This window comes from Kogia breviceps, chromosome 8, assembly GCF_026419965.1.
Source record: "Kogia breviceps isolate mKogBre1 chromosome 8, mKogBre1 haplotype 1, whole genome shotgun sequence".
In the NCBI taxonomy this organism is placed as follows: Eukaryota; Metazoa; Chordata; class Mammalia; order Artiodactyla; family Physeteridae; genus Kogia; species Kogia breviceps.
Genome location: NC_081317.1, coordinates 112,764,313 through 112,778,796, shown reverse-complemented (window position 1 = coordinate 112,778,796; position 14,484 = coordinate 112,764,313). Strand labels below are relative to the sequence as shown.

Genomic DNA, 14,484 nt, shown 5'->3' with positions numbered 1-14,484 from the left:
AGGTAAAAATTTGCTCCCTTTCTACATTTGCCGATTGTCGTGACAAGCACCTTCTGACGACCAGTGTCTGAACGAGGCATCCTCAATTCCAAACATAACTAAGACTCAGCCCCTGCTTTGAGAGGACCCTCCGTCTAACAGAGGAATCGGATACACTAACAATCTTTGTACCGTGTTCTCGAAGGCTACTGAGAGAGCCAAGGGACGGGGACTGACCGCCGAGGGGCTTCCGTGAAGAGGCCGTGCCTATGCGGAGACTTGAAAGAAGGATGGGTCTGCGGGACAAGGAAGGGAGGCCGTTCCATCCGCGGGAAGGACGTTGACCGAGGCACCGGGACATGAGAGCGAGGACTCCAGGGAACAGCTGATACTCATGGCCTGCGTGTGGGATCTGTCCTACATCACCTAGCGATGGCTCTAAAATCCGACAATGTCAGCCACCTATTTGAAATCGGCCCCTGCCTCTCCAGACTGGCACGTAGCATCTTTGCTCTTGGCCTAAGCCCACTCCCCCCTACCATGCTTTTCACTTTATTTTCCTTAAATGACCCTCTGCATCATACTTTTCTCGTGTATAAAAATAGAGAGCTGCATCAGGCCCCCTTAACTCAATTTTCTGCCTTTTTCTACCGAGAGCCTGACAGCGACCCCCAGCACCTGCTAACTGGGGAATGAGTATTTCATCTCCGAAACAGATTTCTCTTTACTATTGCAGTGGAATTACACAGTTCCAGAAACCTCCAGGTTCCTATGAATGTGGATGGACTATCCCTGAAAGTCCAAATGTAGAAGTCTATGAGAACAGAACACCAATCGATCACTTGTCAAATGTTTGAACAGTTATTGTGATCAGGATACTGTATGACCAACATGTCATATTACTAATCTACTGGAAAATAATTTGATCTTGCTTGTATAGTGCACCTATAATATACATATTTGTTTATTTTTATCTTAAATTTTATACTTCTATCGTAAGTGTTTAGAAGCCACCTATTCAAGGGCCATATACAAGGTATGACTTTATTGTACTTTGCTGCTTTTTCGTGTTTGGATAAAGTATAAATATGGTACAAGAATCATATCTTACCAAAGCAAACATATGTATCATAGTTTTTAAAAAAAATGTTAAATTTGGGAACCATCAACCATAAATAAGAAAGCATCGAAACTGTAAGAAGCAAATAGATCTGTTATCTAGAAATGAATAGAACATGCTGTGCAACTCAAATCTGATTTAGCGAGTAATTACGGGCCCCTCTTCTAGGCATCGTGGAGGACACTGTCACCATGGTGGTGATCATGATCGTTCCACGAAGCGACGCCCTCTGCCCTTGACAGCTCTAGGGTAGCACGACTCTGTCAAGTCTACTGAAGAATCAGAGAATGGAGAGCTTCCCACCCCTTTCCTTACCGCCAACTTCCAAAGGCAAGCTTTCTGTAATTTGACTCTGCTGAAGACGAAATCCACGTAAACCTCATCAGCCCTGTGATTAATCCAGAGCAGGTGGTGAAGAAGTGAAGTGGTGACGGACCCAGGCAGATTGAATTATAAATGCTGGAGTCTGCACTTCACTCCAGAAACGGATAGTGGACGTAAGGGGCCTCTTCCTCGCATGCTCAGGTTGAATGTTATCAGCATAGAATTTCGGACAGTGCAGAGGAAAACCCTACGAGATACTGCATGTGGCTCTCAGACCCGCACCCTGCGCCATCCCTAAAGCCCCTCTCGGATCCCTCACTAAATGAAGGATGCTGAATTGCACCACGATTGTGTTTTAGACCGTCTCCCTGTTTCTTTCCAGGTCCCCTCTAGGATGTATTTATTCTGGGACATACATAGGAATATCTCTACTGCTAGCATCTTGGTCCAAGCCGCCACGTAGTTCACCTGGTTACTGCAGTATTCTCCTAACGGGTTTTCCCACTTGTGTCCTTGACTCTCTTTCAGTCTGTCCTCAACACAGTGGCCAGGATGATCCATGAAAAGGTCATTCCTCTGTTAAAACCCTGTAAGGCAGCCTGCCTACTCCCCTTCCCCGTCCTGCCCCATCATCTCTCTCCCTGAGTCTCCCTCCACCCTCCCTTCTCATTATACGTTCCCTGCGCTGGCCTCCTTGCTGTTTCTCCAACAGATCGGGGACCCTCTCACCTCAGGGTGTTTGTACTTGCTGTTCGCTCTGCCTGCACCACTCTTCTTCTGGCTTATTCCCTCACTGTCTTCAGGTCTGGACTCCAATATTACACTCTCTGTGAGGATTTCCCTGGCCGTTTTCTGTGAAATTGTAGCTCCCAGACACTGTATTCCTACTCTCCTTCCCTACTTTGTTTTTTTCTAGGTACTTATCATCATCTCATACATCATACATTTCACATTTTCACGTCGTCTTTCTTCTGTCTCCTCCCACTGGAATGTAAGGTCTGTTTTCACGTGACTGTGTTCCCAGTGCCTGAATGGTGCTGGCACAGAGTAAGCACTTGATGTACATGTTTGTGGAGAAAATAAATGAACGGGTGTGTGAAAACACGGGCATACTCCTACCTTATATTGCTTTTATGAGAATACTGTAGTTCCAATCCAAATTTTAGTTAGAGCGACACTTAGTTCTCATTAAGCAAAAACGTTTGCCCGTGGTGTTTCCTTTCTATGTGCCACTGTTTGAATTTTGTCTTTTCCAAGCTTAAAAGAATAACAGATTGAGCGCAAGTTTATTGATTTCTGACTGTCCCTTGTAGAAAGGAGCCCCTTGAGTTAGAAAGTGAAAAATCTTCATGCTTTCGAGAAATATTCTCTTTGAGGAAAGGCCTCAGAAATAGCTTTTAAATATATCTTTGTGGGATCTACACATCCAAAGAGCAAAGAAATCTTTCAATAGCAAGACTTACCATGAGATTAGGACTACTTTTACGTTTGAGGTGGGTGGTCACCTCAGTGAGAACTCAGTTGGTCCAAGCCAGTTCTTCATCTTGTTCTTCAGATATTTGAGAGAACATCTGGGTCAGGTCTATGCTGCATATGTATTTCCTTTTCCTTCCTCGACTTAATCAGAGAGTAAGAACAGCATCTTCTCTGCAGAAGGAAGATGGGGTGTCAATTGATCTGTCAGATACCTGTTTTTATAACATTTTAGTGGAACACAGCTGCATCCTTTTGGTTATGTGTTGTCTATGAATATTGTCTACACCTGCATTCATGCTACGATAGCAGAACTGAGTACTTATAACAGTGGCTGTATGGCTTGTGAAGCTTAACTTATTTACTTCTGGCCCTGGATAGAAAATGTGTGGATCCCTGACATCAGGCTACAACCAATTCATGTTGGGGAGGCCAGCCAAAGGCAGTTAGCCACATGGAAGAGGAGAAAACAAAGGTTTGATAATCCAGAGTGGCCACAGTCTTTAATTAATTAATAGGCAATTACATATTTTCTCAGTTTGTATAATTGCTTGCTCCAGCTACACTATTTGTAAATAGAAATTTTCTAAACAGAACCAGTTATTCTCATTGACATATTGAAATTCAGAGCTATTTCGTTTTAATTATGGATTGGTTTTCAAGTAATGGTGACTTCTGCCACTAATTTGCAGTTCCTTTGCAGCTTTTTAGATCAAGTGCTATTGTATAATAAGCACCACTGCATTTTTATAACACACATTACACTATAATTTACCTGTTTTTATATGTATCTTTTAATATATGATTGAAATTTGTTGCAGTGATTAGCTTTGATGAAATCATATCTCTTTAAACATAACTACTTCACAGTGGAAAAATAGGTAGCATTAATGCTGTAGTTAATTTGGTCATCCAGTCAGGTTTTAAGAAAACAACTTGCTTCTTGGATTTTCTTAAAACATAGCACCTATAGCTTTAATGTGTCTTATTTGTAGACTATCAACATAGGCTATATTGAAATGTCTATTGAGATATGTGATAAATAATCAAAATTAAGCACTGTGTTGAACATTTGAGAAACTTTCAGAATGTGTTATCTGCATTTGGGAATCTCCAGGAAGGCTCTACTTAGATTTGTCATCTGTTTAAGTTAGTGAAGTTGGTATAATAGAGACAAAGTGACAAACCCAGCCTTCCAATATTTATTGGGAAATACAAGGCCATGTCACATTTTTAGCACTCAATGCAACTTTAGCGGTCTAAAAAAGTTAGGTCTCTGTAAGCGTATCACAGTCAGATTTATGTAGGCACCGTGGAAGACAGAGGAGACTTCTGCCTATAACATAGGCTTAACTGTACAGCTATTAAATCACAAATAGAGACTGTATCTGGCACTGCATTGTTGCAGTACATTTTATCCTTAAATCATAAAGTATTAATAACAAAATTTACCACTTGTGGAGTCTCACGTGTGCCAGGCCGGTTCTGTGTGCTTTCTGGGTATCATGTCATGTGTGCTTTACAAGATCCTTCCAGCTCTATTTTGCTGATGAGGAAACTGAGGCTTAGAGAGCTTAAGTAACATGTCAGGAACACAGAGAGGAAGTATGGCACCCAGTTTTGGCTGATCCAGTCTATGGGACTGGACCCTCTACAGTGTGCTACTACCCTCGACAGGTGTAATCTTAGCTTACTGATTATGGGAAAAAACTTAAATGGATTCTCTCTTCACATCTGTTTTTATGTCTTGTACAAAATGGTTAAAAACAGAGTTCTTTCCTACCTTCTATCACATCCCTCACCCTCAACCCTGCATCCCTTATATTTGCATACTCCATTACATTTTAGAGATCATTCTAAGTAAAATTTAAAAATGATTTTTTTCAAAGCATTACAGTCATCCTTCTCTGCTTTATCCATTTCCTAGGTTCTTAAATATGATGTTGTAAATCTCACCTATCATTCCTGCCTCCAAAGGTGCTTTCTCATTAAGAAAAAAAAAAAAAAGAGAAATACAGAAATTCCAGTGTTATGGCAGAGACAGCTGGACTTTGTTGAGATGACTTAGGTCTGGAAGGTGTTCGTCCTACTGGACATTTCTGGAAACAAATATTTTAGCTTGATTTATGGTGCTGAAATAATTAGTGTTATTTTACGGACTCCATATACTTCCATTGGAAGAACGACATTTGGAAAGCATCTTCCAATCGTCCAGGCACCGTTCCCTGCCCTGAATTACTTCCATTTAATTAAACCAGGTGGTACTTTGTGTCAACAAATTTTAGATAATGCCTGTAAAGGGACTTGAAGGTGAAAATTTAGCGGGACACGTTACTGATGTGATGCCATCAGCCCGGATAATGACAAGTAATTGAGAAGCCCCTTCTCTGTACGCTTTTCTTTTTTTTTTTTTTTTTTTTGCGTTACGCAGGCCTCTCACTGCTGTGGCCTCTCCCGTTGCGGAGCACAGGCTCCGGACGCGCAGGCGCAGCGGCCATGGCTCACAGGCCCAGCCGCCCCGCGGCATGTGGGATCCTCCCGGACCGGGGCACGAACCCGTGTCCCCTGCATCGGCAGGCGGACTCTCAACCACTGTGCCAGCAGGGAAGCCCTATTAAGGGTTTTAAATAAGAGAATAAAATGTAAACATTTGTTTGTTTTTTTGCTGTATGCGGGCCTACTCACCGCTGTGGCCTCTCCCGTTGAGGAGCACAGGCTCCGGACGCGCAGGCGCAGCGGCCATGGCTCACAGGCCCACGGGCCCAGCCGCTCCGCGGCACGTGGGATCTTCCCGGACCGGGGCACGAACCCGTGTCCCATGCATCGGCAGAAGGACTCTCAACCACTGCGCCACCAGGGAAGCCCTCACAGGTAACTTTTTTTTTTTTTTTTTTTGCGGTACGCGGGCCTCTCACTGCTATGGCCTCTCCCATCGCGGAGCACAGGCTCCGGACGCGCAGGCGCAGCGGCCACGGCTCACGAGCCCAGCCGCTCCGGGGCATGTGGGATCTTCCCGGACCGGGGCACGAACCCGTGTGCCCTGCATCGGCAGGCAGACTCTCAACCACTGCGCCACCAGGGAAGCCCTCACAGATAACTTTTTTTTTTTTTTTTTTTTTTTTTGCGGCACACGGGCCTCTCACTGCCGCGGCCTCTCCCGCTGTGGAGCACAGGCTCCGGACGCGCAGGCGCAGCGGCCACGGCTCACGGGCCCAGCCGCTCCGCGGCACGTGGGATCCTCCCGGACCGGGGCGCAAACCCGCGTCCCCCGCGTCGGCAGGCGTACTCCCAACCACTGCACCACCAGGGAAGCCTGTACACTTTTATGTACAGACAATCGTTGATGTCTAGATGTCTACGGCATCTAGACATGGTCCGGAGGGCACGCTGTCCCTCCACAATCATGGGAAACTGGGGAAGAACGGAGGTTGTTTCACACTGACCTCCTTTTTCCCTCTCCTGGCTCCTGGACTGTCTGCGGAATAAGCAGAAAATTATTTTGCAGCATCTATAAGTCAAAGTGTGCAGTCATGTTGACTGCATCTGACTGAATTTCTACTTCTTCCTTTGGAAGAATATGGAGAAAAGGAGGTGAAATTTTTCACAAGCAGTTAATAGATTCAGCAAAGCTTGCGTAATTATTTCAATCATTAATAAACGATTATTGACTAGTTCATAGTCTACCCCGTTCCAGAAAAGATTTGAGGTGATGCACATGAATGTGTAAAGTAAGGTGAAAAGTATGCATGAATACGAAGTCCAGACAGAGGAAATATAACATGGAGCTCAAGGCTGGGGAGAATCAGAGCAGAAAACTCAGGCCAAAGTGAATAAAGCCGAGTTGTGCTTGGCTCTGAACTTCCTGTGACTGACTTGGAATCATGACTAGTAAAGTCTAAATTTAATTCACCAAGAAGAAACTAGACAAACATTTCGGTGCCTTTTTCCCCATTATTTTGAGCAGTAGAAGTCACAGAGGGTCAAAGCTTTTGTAAGTCCCGTCTTGTCCTGGCAGTCAATTTTAGGGAAGTCAATTGATTGTTTCCTGCCACAGAAAACATAACTAAATGGATTATTCCATCCCATTAAATGGAACCTGGAAAAAAATTCCTCTCACAGTGTAGTCAGTTTAGATCTGGGCTGGAATGAATGCACTTCTAGAATCTGGCTGGTTCACTCTTAGTTCAGTTATAAGGGCCAACTCCAGTGATGCTGTTTCGAACTCCAGGGAGCCAGACTCCCATCTTTTTCTCTTTCCTCCTGAGTATTCCTGTTCCCAGGACTGTGGCCACTGTCTCACACCTCCCTGTTAGGAATTGTGAAGGGTCTGATATTTTACCCTACTGGCAAGCAGACAAGTGAGCCTGACTTAGTTCATGACTCACAGCGACAGCAGCAGCCAGAGTATCCCGGCTCCAGTCCCCACCCGGCCACATAAAGAGGGCTACGGACGCCCGCACGGTTCACGGGCTGCGTCGCAGGAGAGGAACCCTGAGCGTCAGGAGCCCGGCTATTTCAATATTTTATCGTGGGCAGCAAGCACGCTGCTCCTTCGCCCCAGAGAAGGACATTTATCCCTGTCTTCCCACGTGGTTAGTTATGCAAACACCTTCAGTTTGGAACAGTGGCGATTAGTGCCTCTGCTTCTAAGGAACGCAGAAATGTGACAGACCCACTGTCTCAGAACAGTGCTGTCACACCTTTATATCTACTCAAATACTATCCTTCCCTGAAAATAAAAATTTTCAGAGCTACTTTTTTTGTTCAGCCTTCTTGGTGCCTATATTTTATTTTTTAAAATTTTTATTGGAGTAGAGTTGATTTACACTATTGTGTTACTTTCTGCTGTACAGCAGAGTGAATCGGTTATGCATATCCATCTATGCACTCTTTTTTAGATTCTTTTCCCATATAGGCCAGTACAGAGTCCTGACTGGAGTTCCCTGGGCTCTACAGTAGGTCCTTATATTAGTGATCTATTTTATATATAGCAGTGTGTGTATGTCAATCCCAATCTCCCAATTTATCCCTCCCCGCCCCTTATCCCCTGGTAACCGTAAGTTTGTTTTCTACATCTGTGACTCTATTTCTGTTTTGTAGATAAGTTCATTTGTACCCTTGCATTTTAGAGAAATCTTATCTCTCTCTGGATTTTCATTGTAACCTCTACCAAGATTTTGTTATTAGACTTCTAATATATACTTCCCTGTTTCTAATGGTTTCATATGAGTCAACATTTTTTTCTCAAGGAGGGTCTAGGGTATTTGAGGGCAGAAACCACTTTTGGAGCTTATTTTGTACTACTATAGCACTCAATATTGTAGATGGTCTATATATATATATATATATATGAAATATGTGGCCCTATCATATATATGAAAGGGCCACAGTTGGAAAGATTGTCCATGGTAACAAAATGAAAAATAATTGCCTATATACTTTCCAATTTGCCATGCTACAATGAGCAAAGAAACAGAATTCCTAACTAAGAATCTGAAAGTTTTTATGATTTCATAGCTGTAGCATGCCAAGATTCTACAGCCAAATCTTGGCTTGGCTTGACTGGAATTTAATCACAGTGTGTTGGTGACTCGTGTTGATTTATCTCTGATTAAACATTAGGGATGGAAGGGACTCTTATGAGAAAAGGGTGGCTCTACTTTTATCCAGAAGCTTTTTGCCTAAATAGGGCCAGCAGTGTGAAGAAGACAGGTGGCCCCATAGTGGCAGGCAAAATGGTGGGTGAGCACAATCAGTGTCGATACTAATCAATCAAGCAACAAGTCCATGTTTACTGAAAATTAGCTAGGTATCTGCACTGGGCGAGTCTTGTCAACCTGGCTTCTGGTACAGAAGCAGAGAATGAGAGCAGCCATGTGTACTTGAAATAAGTCAGGAACCTAAGTCAATATTTTTCCTTTTTTCTGCATATCTATAAAAGGGCAAAATATGTTTTAAAATGGAATTAGAAGGCTCACCTATAGGACACGATTTTATAGATGCGTGAGAGGCACTTTAGCCTAGTGGGCACCATAGGCTTTGGGGCTTGGTTAGAATCTGGACTGCACCACTTAAACAATGAGTCAGGTTAAATTACATGAGTTTGCAGAGTTACCAGTAAATGTGGAAAATAAAGCCCACTTCTTGGAATATTTGAGAATTAAATGACGTAATGGATGTCAAGCACCCAGTGGCTGTACATCTGGTACATACAGTTGGGCCCCCAAAGGGTAATTTTCATTATTATTCAACAATTGAGTCATAAGGGAGATTCGAGGCTGGAAAAGTGGGGAGGAGGTGATTGAAGAAGAATTAAAAAGAGCAGAGTCGGCCGAGGGATGAATCGGCAGAGAACAGCAGATGTTTAGGGCGATGGAACAATTCTGTATGTACTGTAATGGTGGATACATGTCATTGTACGTTTATCCGAACCCATAGAATGTATAATACAAGGCCAAGAGTGGACCCTAATGTAAACGATGGACTCTGGGTGGTTATGATGTGTGTTGTAGGTTCATCAGTGGTAACAAATGTAGCCCTTGGGTGGGGGATGATGATGTGGGAGGCTGTGTGTGGCAGGGGGGAGGGGGTTGGATGGAAAATCTCTGTACCTTCCACTCAATTTTGCTGTGAACCTAAAAGTGCTCTAAAAAATAAAATCTGTTTAAAAAAACAGCCCTTAGAAGCATCCCCCAAGTAGGGAGTGACCCAAGGGATATGGGACTATTTTAACTATGAGCCAGTTTACCCACCAGGACTCAGAAATGGAGGAAAAAAGATGACTGCCTCTCAGTGGATTGTCCCGATTACTGACGGATTAAATGAAGAATCTCAATTTTCAGGGCCACGAAGAAAAAGCATTAAATTTCGTGACCCTATCAATCTTTGTAAATTTTCCACGCTAAAAATGGACAACTTACATATAGAGGCTTTGCCTGAGTTTCAGGTTGACTTTTTGTATTTTTTACTTGCTTTTTTAGATAGTCCCACTATACACCATAAAATCAAAATTATGATGTAGAGAGTAATAGTTTCTTTGTCAAAGTGAAATAAGGTAATTGGTAGTTTTCCAAGATGGTCTGAAGGGGGTGAGTTATATTTATGTGATCTAAATCCATTGGTTAAATGCACAGGGATTAACATCTGTTAAAAGAATTGTGCTTGGCATGCAGGTGTTTCAATATTTGCATTTAGTATGTGTTTCAGAAACGGCCTCTGAGAAAAACATTTATATAACAATCTGGTGGTTTTATTGTCTAAATCTGTCAGGACAGTCATTTTGTTACCCAGACTTTGTGACCCTCTTGCAAGCTGTAAACTATTTAACGAAGTGAGTACATTGAGAAAGATGACAGACTTTCAAACTCAGGGGAAAGAGTCTTGTATGAGAAGAATCAGCTTTTCCCCTGGAGACTGTGCCTAATATGTGAACAGCAAAAACAATTACATTGGTGATTTCAGGAAGTCCAATAAATTTCACGGCAAAGTCCTGCTTTTGAAATATTACATCATTCAGCAAAAGCTTAGGCTCGTATATTAGCTGAAATGAACTAATCATGAATTAGTTACCATCAGTTCGCTTTTGTGAATGGAGTGCAGAGGTAGTAGGACTCTGGTTTCAGTGCGTTCATTGCCTTGCGGCTTAACTGTGCTGCTGTTTAAGTGTCCCTGTACCCACAGGTGAGGGCGCTCAGGGTGGATTCCATCCAGCAAACCCGAGGATCCCCTCTCATTGTGGATACTGACACAACCATTCCCTAATCCACGTTGTTAAAATAAGCTGTGCTCTGGTCGTTTGTTTTGTACATAACTTGGGGTGGGGGTGGGGGGGGAGTAAATGCAGCGTTTCTCCAGGGATTTGTGGCTTAAAATTAGAAAGAAAACAGGGGAATCCGTTGATTTTGCACATTGCCAGATTATCCCCCGAGCTCATGAAAACCGGGTAAAAGCAGAATTATGAATGATTTCTACTTTAGAAAAACCACACGTGGCTATGATAGCACATGATGGCTCACTTTGGCTTAATTACTTTTTAAGTGCTTTAAATGTCTTTAGGGTATGTGGAGAGCCAGTCAGAAATTAATGTTTTGTGTATAAATAGCAATTAGTTTTTGATGTTACTATCTGCCATGTGGCTTGTTCACCACAATGACTCTGCTTTTTGACTTCTAGATAGTTCCTGAATCAAGGTTATTTCAGGCCACTTTGGAAATTCACCCAGGAAGTTTCGGTTGAAGCAGATTTCAGATACCTCATGGCTTCAGGTAACTGACTCCATCAGCTGAGGCCGGGCATGTGTTATGTGGGATTGTAATACGAGTTTTGTCTGATGGCTTCTGGAACAGTCTGCACTTTTCTGGGGTTGGAACAGCCATCTACTGTGTTTTCTTCGCTGAACACATACTAGCACTTCTCCCGATTGCTGTAGCCAGTCCGGTAAACTCTACCTTATCCATATCCTTCTTTGGTGGTTTGCATGGACCAGAAAAATCTCCAGAATTTTTTGGGGGAGACCTATGTTGATAGTCAACTTCTGATTTTGCCCATTATGGGCGTGAAAAATACTCTTATCATCTAAAAAAATGAGAGGACCTTTTTTTTTTTTTTGCGGTACGCGGGCCTCCCACTGTCGTGGCCTCTCCCGTTGCGGAGCACAGGCTCCGGACGCGCAGGCGCAGCGGCCATGGCTCACGGGCCCAGCCGCTCCGCGGCATGTGGGATCCTCCCGGACCCGGGCACGAACCCGCGTCCCCTGCATCGGCAGGCGGACTCCCAACCACTGCGCCACCAGGGAAGCCCTGAGAGTACATTTTAACACCCCAAATTGAGAAAGGTATAATGCATGAAGGAAGAACAGCACTGCAAATTGAGCAAATTTAATTTACACAGAAGTCGTTTCTTATTTTTTCTCATTTGGGTCACAACTTTGCCATGGATTGACATCTAGCAGGAGAGTGTTGAGAATCACTGACAGTTTTGGAAATGCCTTTGTCTTGGCATCAGGGGACCTGGGTTGGGGTGAGATACCAACTCTGGGTCAGCTATTAGGTTTCTCTGAGGCTCCTCTGGGAAGAGGGGACGGGAACCCTGGTCTGGCCTTTCTCTCAAGGTTATTGTGAAATTCACGTGGAACAATGTATGCAAAAGTGTTTTGGCGGCCATAAAGCACAATGAAAGTGAGGTTGTTTTATTGCAAATTTATAGCAGATGATAATGAGGTGCTGGAACCCTCTGGTTAGGCTCAGCATCAGGAATCAAATGAGGAATCACCTGGTTTTTCCACTGAGCATGCAACGCCTTCTCTAGTCTCCAATGGGTAAAGGATGTAGAGGTTTTAACCGAGCGCGCTTAGACCTTTTCCTGAAGCGCCCTCCTACTGCTACTGGCTCCTTGAAGAAAGAAATTTTTTTTTTCTTTTTGGCCGTGCCTTGCGGCTTGCGGGGATCTTAGTTCCCCAACCAGGGATCGAACACGTGCCCTCTGCAGTGGAAGCACAGAGCCTTAACCACTGCATCGCCAGGGAAGTCCCATAGAAATGCTTCTTTTCTTCTCTGTGATGGCCCTTGAGAAAAGCAAAGAAATTTAATTGCTGAGACCCAGAGATGCTCTGGGGAGCACATGGAGAAGTGTGGTACCCAACTCCTTGCTTGGCACATTGTACTGCTAGTAAAGCTCTAAAGACCTTGCGATGTCCTTCCTGGATGTTGTCTGCCCTGCTTCTCTTGGACTCTGCATACACCTCCCTTTGCTCCTACTACATTCTATTTAATTATGTACTAATATGCCTCTTTCTTCTGGTCTGTGCCTCCTTCAGAACGGGGTCTTTAGCTTTCATTTGTATGTTCCCGTCACACCGTAGAGTCTTATTAAATGTTGAACTAAACCAAACATGGGTCTTTTTTTGTGGCAGCCACATGACTCTCTTTACAAATATTAAACTGATGGCCCAAATCTTCATGTCTTTTTTTATGAGGGTTGCTGACAAATCATATATTTCCTATTTTTTGTTGCTTACTTTTTCCCGTGTCAAAAGCAAAACCTTACACAAACTTTGTTTCATCTTGTTAGTCTGGCTCTGTACTCAGGTCTAATGCTGAGGGCAAGTCTGATTTTAAATTTCTTACGTGATTTTAAATTTGGGTAATACGTGTATAAGGAATGCAATTTAAAGGGCACAGAAGTGTGTGCAGCATAAATGAAGTCTCCTTTTTCTCTGTGTCTCAGAGTCTGCCACCTCTCCTCTCTGGATGAAACTGTTACCTGTATATTCTTCAGAAATAATTTACACACACATTTTTAATATATACACATTGTTCTACATGGTACTGGATATAATACAGTTGATGAATAATCTTATTTTTCTCTACACGAGCTTATACATATTTCATGGGTCACACAAGGTCACGTCACCAAATCACATTTCGTATATTTTAAATGGGAAAGAAAATAGGTATCAATTTAATTTCATATTTAAATTCTAACTTGACGTTTTGCACCCTTAGAAAAGACTGCAGGGCCATACATTTAAAAACTTTATTCATTGAATCTTGACTTCAATTTATTTCAGAATGGTACAATAATAATTGTAACTTGATGCTGAAAATCAACCTAATAACAAGTTTGACTCAGCAAGGCATCATGCATTTTCTTAGAGGATTTCTAAAAATATCCAGTTCAATTGGCCGATAGGTTGCTAATTGGGTAAAGCAGGTGAAATATATATGAGTTTCAGAGATGACCATCTTTTTTAAAAATTTTAACATCTTTATTGGAGTATAATTGCTTTACAATGGTGTGTTAGTTTCTGCTTTACAACAAAGTGAATCAGTTATACATATACATATGTTCCCATGTCTCTTCCCTCTTGTGCCTCCCTCCCTCCCACCCTCGCTATCCCACCCCTCTAGGTGGTCACAGAGCACCGAGCTGACCTCCCTGTACCATGTGGCTGCTTCCCACTAGCTATCCACCCTACGTTTGGTAGTGTGTATATGTCCATGCCGCTCTCTCAGTTCGTCACAGCTTACCCTTCCCCCTCCCCATATCCTCAAGTCCATGCTCTAGTAGGTCTGTGTTTTATTCCCGAGAAACGACCATCTTTAAGAAATTCTTGTATACCTTAGTGTACATGTAGGTGACAAGCAGTCATACTTTTCGGCTAGGATTGTGGATGGTGATAAGCACCTGAGACACCCTTATTCTGGGCCTTATTGAGGCTAAATCTGTTTCTATATTTCATTTTACCCATAGCATATTGTTGTGAAATAAACAGCAAAAACAGGTAAAAATAAACAACAGAAGCAATGACAAGAAAAAAAAGTCATCACAAAGCAAAATGTAGCTTGAAATTTATTTACGGACATCGAGGAGAGAGTATCTTATAGATTTGCTCTACTGATGGTGTGGGATTTACAAACAGGCAATACAGAATGAGAACTGCTGAAACAGAAAAATCTCATTCCTTAAATCTGTCTCATACTGTCTGACTTTTACATTTCCATTAAAAACCTGATTATTTTTGTCGCCACCTCCCTACACCCAAAGTCTTGGAATAATCTGTTATTCTTTTCCCTCTAATATTTTTAACC

The 14,484-nt window shown here is 42.9% G+C and overlaps 1 long non-coding RNA gene across 3 annotated transcripts in view; it reads left to right on the top strand.

The window, feature by feature from the left end:
- The window catches only part of LOC131760926 (uncharacterized), an 81,714-nt gene that overhangs the window by 60,609 nt on the left and 6,621 nt on the right, over nt 1-14,484 (top strand). For all 3 annotated transcript variants that reach the window (XR_010841677.1, XR_009336854.2, XR_010841678.1), the window contains one exon: nt 11,069-11,160. This is a non-coding gene — a long non-coding RNA (uncharacterized lncRNA). The remainder of the gene's footprint in view (nt 1-11,068; nt 11,161-14,484) is intronic.